At 38.6% G+C, this 7,500-nt stretch overlaps 1 pseudogene; it reads left to right on the forward strand.

Annotated features, from left to right (window-relative positions):
* The first annotated feature begins 2,213 nt into the window (after positions 1–2,213).
* LOC137648295 (protein FAM200C-like) lies at positions 2,214–3,986 on the forward strand (annotated as a pseudogene).
* Positions 3,987–7,500: the final 3,514 nt, after the last annotated feature.

The following is a 7,500-nucleotide window of genomic DNA, read 5'->3' on the forward strand; positions in this document are numbered from 1 at the left end:
GCATCAGCAACTCTCTGGTGGATATACAAGGTGCCTCACACTGAGGGACCTGGGGGAACCCAAACAAAAAATAAGGCAATAAGGCAGTAAGGCTCTCTCTCTCTCTCTCTCTCTCTCTCTCTCTCTCTCTCTCTCTCTCTCTCTCTCTCTCTCAAGGCACCCGTCAAACTTGAAAATCAAAAGTAAACTCATCTCTCTCTCTCTCTCTCTCTCTCTCTCTCTCTCTCTCTCTCTCTCTCTCTCTCTCTCTCCATTCTTGGCAAGATTCTAGGGCAGGATGTGTTGTACTATTCAAGCCGTAATTGAAGATTTGTTTCAGAAGCAGATCTTCAGAAAGCTATTTAACTTTTATAAGGACATATTCGCTATTATGGTTTTAAATTAAATTACTTTTTATTCTTTATTTATAACAAACTATATCGGCATCATTAACCTTCAATATCAGGATGCCAGAAAACTTCAAATTAATCATACAATATCCACAAACCCTACGGAATCAAATAGAAACTAGAAAGCCACCCAGTAGAGTGCAGACCTCCGCCGTAGTAGCTTATTTCTTGACCTTATGCTCGACCTTGACCCTGACCTTTGACCTTAAAACATGTACTAATTGGCGTGGATTTCCATGCACTCATATAAGAATCAAGTTTGAAGTGACAACGATGTCCAAACTTATGGGTGATTATGTGAATTAGACATTTTGCTTGACCTTGACCTTGACCTTTCAAAATTTAATCATTTCAGTTTTTTTTACATAACAGCTAATCCCTACAAGTTTCATTAATCTACAAACAAACACATACAGGAGCGAAAATATAACTTCCTTCAAACTTCGTTGGCGGAGGTTAATATCATCCACGAAAACTCATTTCCCTTTCATCTTAAACCCTGGAAAAATGACACACAGACACACACATCAAGGTTATAGCCTCAGCTTGCATAAAAATCAATCATTCTGATCTATTCCAACGATTATGAGAACAGCGATTAAGCGAATGACCAAATATTTGCTGATCAAATAATTCACGCGATCTGAAGTGCTCTCGTTATAAAGATCATTTTCATCACAGGATTACTCTCATCATTAATAGCAGAATCGGGTTTCAGAATTGATGCTGAAATTAACGACTATAAGTGATGTTAAAAGGGGGGGGGGGGAGACCAAAGCGAAGGTGGATGGACTGTATCAAGGATGACCTTCGATCAAAGCAGTGGTTCTTAACCTGGGGTACCTGTACCCCCAAGGGGTACGAAACCTTAAGCCTGGGGGTACGAGACATGATAGCCAGTGCAATGGTAGCTACTGTATATTTACCATGAGAAAGCAAAACGTATTTTCCAAATATTTCTCTTACTATAATTGTCTAAATTATTTTTTTTAAGTTAGCGCTGTAAACAATTTTCTTATCTTTTTTATGGTTTCATATACGTTTTCTTGATGTCTCGTACGGTTCGTATTCGCGTTCTTCCTGACTCTGAAACATGCCGCATGTGCACTGTGCTGTGTGTAGTTGAGTCAATGTGAACAGTGTGAATTGGGTCTGCATTTTGTTTGTGTTCGAGTTGTTAATAGTATTGAGGTGAATTACTGGTGAGTGTGTCATTTTTTATTTGTGAAATGTATTTTTGGATTATCATTTTATTTGTCACAATATGTTTTTTAGTGTGGTATAACTCTAATATTGTCAAGAATAGATGCATAATTGATAAAAGATATATAATTTTGAAGGTACTGTTATGTGCAGGAGGAGGAATATAGTGGACTTAGGGATGGCTCGACCAGGGTGAGGGGTTGGGGATGAGTTGGTCAAAAAATGGTCTGACTTGGTCAAAAACTGGTATGTGTTGGTCAAAGCATGGCTTCGAGTTGGTCAAAATATGGCTTGAACTGGTAAAAAAAAATTCCTTTGGTAAATAAATGACCTGGACTGGTCAAACAATGGCCTGAATTGATCAAAACAATCCCTTGAGTTGGTAAAAAAAAATGTCCTGAGAAGGTCAAACTGTCCTGAGTTGTAAAAAATGGTCTCAGTTGGTAAAAAAATGGCCTTACCCTCCCAATATAACATACACTTCGAGCCATCCCTGAGTGAACTGTGTATTGTGTTGGTGGTGATACGTTATTTTATATCGATTGTAACATATTGTAACGGTTATAACAGCCATGCCTGCATCTTTCCAGGTAGTATAGGTGTGATCAAGATCTAGTAACTATGTCTAAGAAACGCAAGTGGAACGATGACTACATTCGTTATGGTTTTACCTGTATGACTGAGGCAGATGGAACTCAACGACCACAGTGCATCCTCTGCAGCATAGTCTTTGCAAATGCAAATCTCAAACCATCAAGACTCAATGAACACTTCAACAATCGGCATGGAGGCACAGATGCTGGATATGACTTAAAGAGCTTGAAGATCAAGCGGGAACGATTTGATCGTAGTGGTACCCTGTCAAAGCTAGGTTTTGTCCCAGTTGAAAAACCTTTGTTGCAAGCATCTTATGAAGTTGCCCTTTTGTGTGCAAAGAAGAAAAAAGCTCACACTATTGCAGAGGAGCTTGTTAAACCTTGTGCATTAGAACTGGCAAAAATAGTCTTAGGGACAGAAGCTGAAAAGAAGCTTAAACAGATACCTCTGTCAAATGACATTATTCATTCAAGGATTCATGATATGAGTCAAGATGTCTTGCAGCAGGTGATAACAGACCTGAAAGCTAGTCCTGTCAGAGTGAGTATTCAGCTGGACGAGTCAACTGACGTTAGTTTTTGCAGCCAGTTGATGGCATTTGTTCGGTATGTGAAGGAGAAATAAGTGGTGGAAGAATTCTTATTTTGTAAACCTCTGAAAACTAATGCAAAAGCAACTGATGTGTTCAGTCTTGTGAAAGAGTTCTTCATGGAACATGAAATGACTCTCAACATGTTTGGTTCAATTTGCACTGATGGAGCCCCTGTCATGCTTGGAAATAAATCAGGCTTTGCTACCCTAGTGAAAAAAGAGGTTCCCCATGTAACTGTCACTCACTGTGTGTTGTATCGTCATGCACTTGCTACAAAGACGCTGCCAGAAAAATTTAAGACTGTCTTATCAGTTTTTGTGCATGCTGTAAATTTCATCAGAGGGCGGGCAGTGAATCACCGTCTTTTTGCATCGTTTTGTGAAGAAATTGGAGCTGAGCACAGTGTTCTTCTTTACCACACAAAAGTGAGGAGGCTTTCCCGTGGCAGGGTACTTACACGTGTATTTGAACTTCATGAAGAAATTATGCAATTTCTTAGGAATCAAGGCAGTGAAATTGCTGACCATTTTGAAAACAAGGAGTTCATTTTGTCTCTGGCATATCTGGCAGATGTATTCATGCACCTCAATGAACTGAATGTCTCTATGCAAGGAACAGCGATGAATATGATAATTGCCAGAGAAAAGTTATCTGCCCTCACCAAGAAAATTTCCAATGTGGATAAAGTGCATTGAAAGTGGAAATTTTGCAAACTTCCCTTCTCTTGATGAGGCTGCTAGTGCTGAAGAAGAGCTGCCCATCCTGAGTGAAGTAAAAGAACATTTGCAAGAACTGATTCAGTCCTTTCAAGGGTATTTTCACCTTGAAGAAGGTTCTGTGGCACAAAGATAGATACGGGATCCATTTCTTTTCCACTTTAATTCCATGGATGATAATGATATCATGAAAGATGATCTTGTGGAGTTGCAGACCAATGACAGAATCCGAATGGAGTTTGAAAAAATCCAACTGGATATGTTTTGGTGTGCACAGCTCCAAGCATTCCCACAGTTAGCAAGATCTTTGGAGGTCCTCGTGCCATTTGCTACTACACACTTATGTGAGGCAGGTTTTTCAACGCTCCTACACATCAAAACAAAAGCCAGAACCGTTTGGATGCAAGTGATGACATGCGTCTGGCACTTTCAAAGAAAGAACCTCATTTGAACAATATCATTAATGAGAAACAACAAAAGAGCCACTAAAAATGTGTTGGTGTGCACTATGTAGTAATACTCTTTATTATTCATTGTATCCTACTAATTGACACTTTCCATTTGAAATAAAAAAGTACCTTTCTCCTGTAACTGAAAATCTAATAATTTCTCAGCAAGATTTGTTTCACTAATCCTTTGAATATATTTGTATTGTATTTACATTGGATGGGGGTACGAGAAAATTTTCTGACATATCAAGGGGTACGGGCACTGAAAAAGGTTAAGAACCACTGGATCAAAGGGATTAACCGGTGATGAAGTGTGGGACAGAGGTAGATGGAGAAAGCTGGTTAGAAACATCGACCCCACATAAAATTGGGAAAAGATGCAGACAAAGAACAAGAAGAAGAAGAAGAAGAAGAATGGGAGGAGGGGAGGGGCTTATACTTAATCTTCTCTATATTTACTAAGGCACCCAATTTTGTTGGGTAGTTGACATCAAAAAAAGGAACAAAAGGGGACTTTTCCTCTCTTCACTCCTCCCAGCCTGACGATGGATTCCGCCGAGTGTGGCTGGTACTTTGATGTCTCTCTGGAACAAAATTACAAGAGAAGGGGTTCCCAGTCCCCTAGTCCAGACCCTTTTAAATGCCTCCAGGACCCACACAGTTCTAACTGGGTCCTGGTCTCCTCTTATGACACGCAGGGATAGGTCTCCTCTTACAACAACAAACGCAGCCACCATTGCATGTCAAAGGCCTTCAGTCATGCCAATTTATGCATGGAGTTTGGCCAGTTTTCACCACCATGTTGGCCAAATTACGGATTGGTGGTGGTGGGAGACTTTTGTCTCATCACTCACAGCCGACTGGAGTATAGCATGGCTGACCCTGGCTAGTACAGCTTTGCTGATCATAGCAATACACAAACCCTTTCACCATGTTAAGGTATCCCCAATCAGACTTGGTGCCGGTCCCAGGACCGAGTAAATGGGGAGGGTTGGCGGCAGGGAGGCATCCGGTCATGAAAAATTAGCCAAAACAAATAAGGACAGTGAATATTATCATAATAAAATTACTGCTAGATGGAGAAACCTGGCCAGAAACATCGGCCCCACATAGAAGTGGGAAAAGATGCAGACAAAGAAGAAATATGTGAGAATTCATTTCTCCCCAAAGCATTAAAACATTTATATGGGAATAGCTGCATGGTGGCGCCAAAATTATAGTTTATGTATGGGCGTGGGTGTGATTGTGTGTGTGTGGGGGGGGGGGCAGAATGGCGTGGTGGGGAGTGCTAAGTGTTTATTTTTGACTAGCATACACGACCAGTCAAAATATCGGCTAAATATTTAGATAAATATGCACACATACTGTTTCAATCCTTCCCACCCACTCTCCCTTTCCTAACTACAATAATGCAGTTGTGGTTTTCAGAGTGTACCTTGCGGTATAACACCAACTCTCAGCAGGGTATGACTACTCCTCTCCCCTCTTACCGAGGGAGGGGATAGACCAAGTAGTTATATGTCTGGTAATGCCACTCAGCGTGATCGGAAAGAAATATGTACACACATACACATATATATATATATATATATATATATATATATATATATATATATATATATATATATATATATATATGTATACATTATATATATATATATATATATATATATATATATATATATATATATATATATATATATATATATATATATATGTAATGTATATATATAAACATATATATATGTACATATATATATATATATATATATATATATATATATATATATATATATATATATATATATATATATATATAAATAACTAACACTTGCAGTTTTTATACAGGGGAGATGTTAGGCGTTGTTGAAAGGTGTTGGTAGAATGATTTTACTAATGTTTCTTTAATCTATTTCCCATGTTAATATTAAATATTTTAATTTTTTGGGGTACACTCGGGCATGCTGTTTTATCTTATTTCTCTTCCTCTTGTTTTTTTAAGTTTAGGTAGTTCATGTATGAAGGATCTAATTCCATTCTTAAGGTGCCTACAATACAAAGGAACACTGCATACTAAAACAAAATGGCTTTTTTCCTCTGCTGACTCCAACTAGACTTCTTCTTCGTGTTCTTTGTCTGCATCATTTCCCACTTTTATGTGGAGTCGATGTTTCTGGCCAACGTTCTCCATCTACCTCTGTCCTACACTTCATCACCGGTTAATCCCTTCTAGTATCCTCTGTCTCTTAAGAAGATTCTAGTCTTTCAGACTCTCAGGTCGAAAGAAAATTATCTAGAAGACAAACTCAGTAGAGAAAAGAAGCCATAATTAATTTGGTATGCAGTGTTCTTGGGTAAAGATTCACTTATACTGTTTCTATATCAAATAAACCAAAGCAGAAAACACCAGTCTGACTACTAGTATTGTATGTCCTTCAAAAAGCTTCCAGCCTTTCTGGTTGGAAGGGAATAGTCTAGATGGACTCAGCAGAGGAAAGAAGCCATACTTGTTTTGGTATGCAGTGTTCCTTGTCACAGATTCACCTATACTGTTTCCCTATCAAATGAACCAGTACAGACGAAATGAGACGGACTACTAGTATTGTATGTCCTTCAAAAAGCTTCCAGCCTTTCTGGTTGGAAAGGAATAGTCTAGATGGACTCAGCAGAGGAAAGAAGTCATACTTGTTTTGGTATGCAGTGTTCCTTGGCACAGATTCACCTATACTGTTTCCCTATCAAATGAACCAGTAGAGAAGAAATAAGACTGACTGCTACTATTGTAGGTCCCTGAAGAAGATTTCAGCATTTCATGTCAAAAGGGAATAGTCTAAAATATGGAATCAGTAGTCAGACTTGTTTCCTCTGCATTGGTTCATTTGATAAAGAAACAGTACAAGTGAATCTTTACCAAGGAACACTGCATACTAAAACAAGTATGGCTTCTTTCTTCTGCTGAGTCCATCTTCTAGACTATTCCCTTTTGACCTGAAAGGCTGAAATCTTCTTAAGGTACCTACAATACTAGTAGTCAGACTTGTTTCCTCTGCATTGGTTCATTTGATAAAGAAACAGTACAAGTGAATCTTTACCAAGGAACACTGCATACTAAAACAAGTATGGCTTCTTTCTTCTGCTGAGTCCATGGTCTTGACTATTCCCTTAACCTGAAAGGCTGAAGTCTTCTTAAGGTACCTACAATACTAGTAGTCAGACTTGTTTCCTCTGCATTGGTTCATTTGATAAAGAAACAGTACAAGTGAATCTTCACCAATAAATACTGCATACTAAAACAAGTATGGCTTCTTTCTTCTGCTGAGTCCATCTTCTAGACTATTCCCTTTTGACTTGAAAGGCTGAAATCTTCTTAAGGTACCTACAATACTAGTAGTCACCCTTGTTTCCTCTGCATTGGTTCATTTGATAAAGAAACAGTACAAGTGAATCTTTACCAATGAACGCTGCATACTAAAACAAGTATGGCTTCTTTTTTCTGCTGAGTCCATCTTCTAGACTATTCCCTTTTGACCTGAAAGGCTGAAATCTTCTTAAGG

The sequence above is a fragment of the Palaemon carinicauda genome, chromosome 10 (genome assembly GCF_036898095.1).
Source record: "Palaemon carinicauda isolate YSFRI2023 chromosome 10, ASM3689809v2, whole genome shotgun sequence".
Classification (NCBI taxonomy): domain Eukaryota; kingdom Metazoa; phylum Arthropoda; class Malacostraca; order Decapoda; family Palaemonidae; genus Palaemon; species Palaemon carinicauda.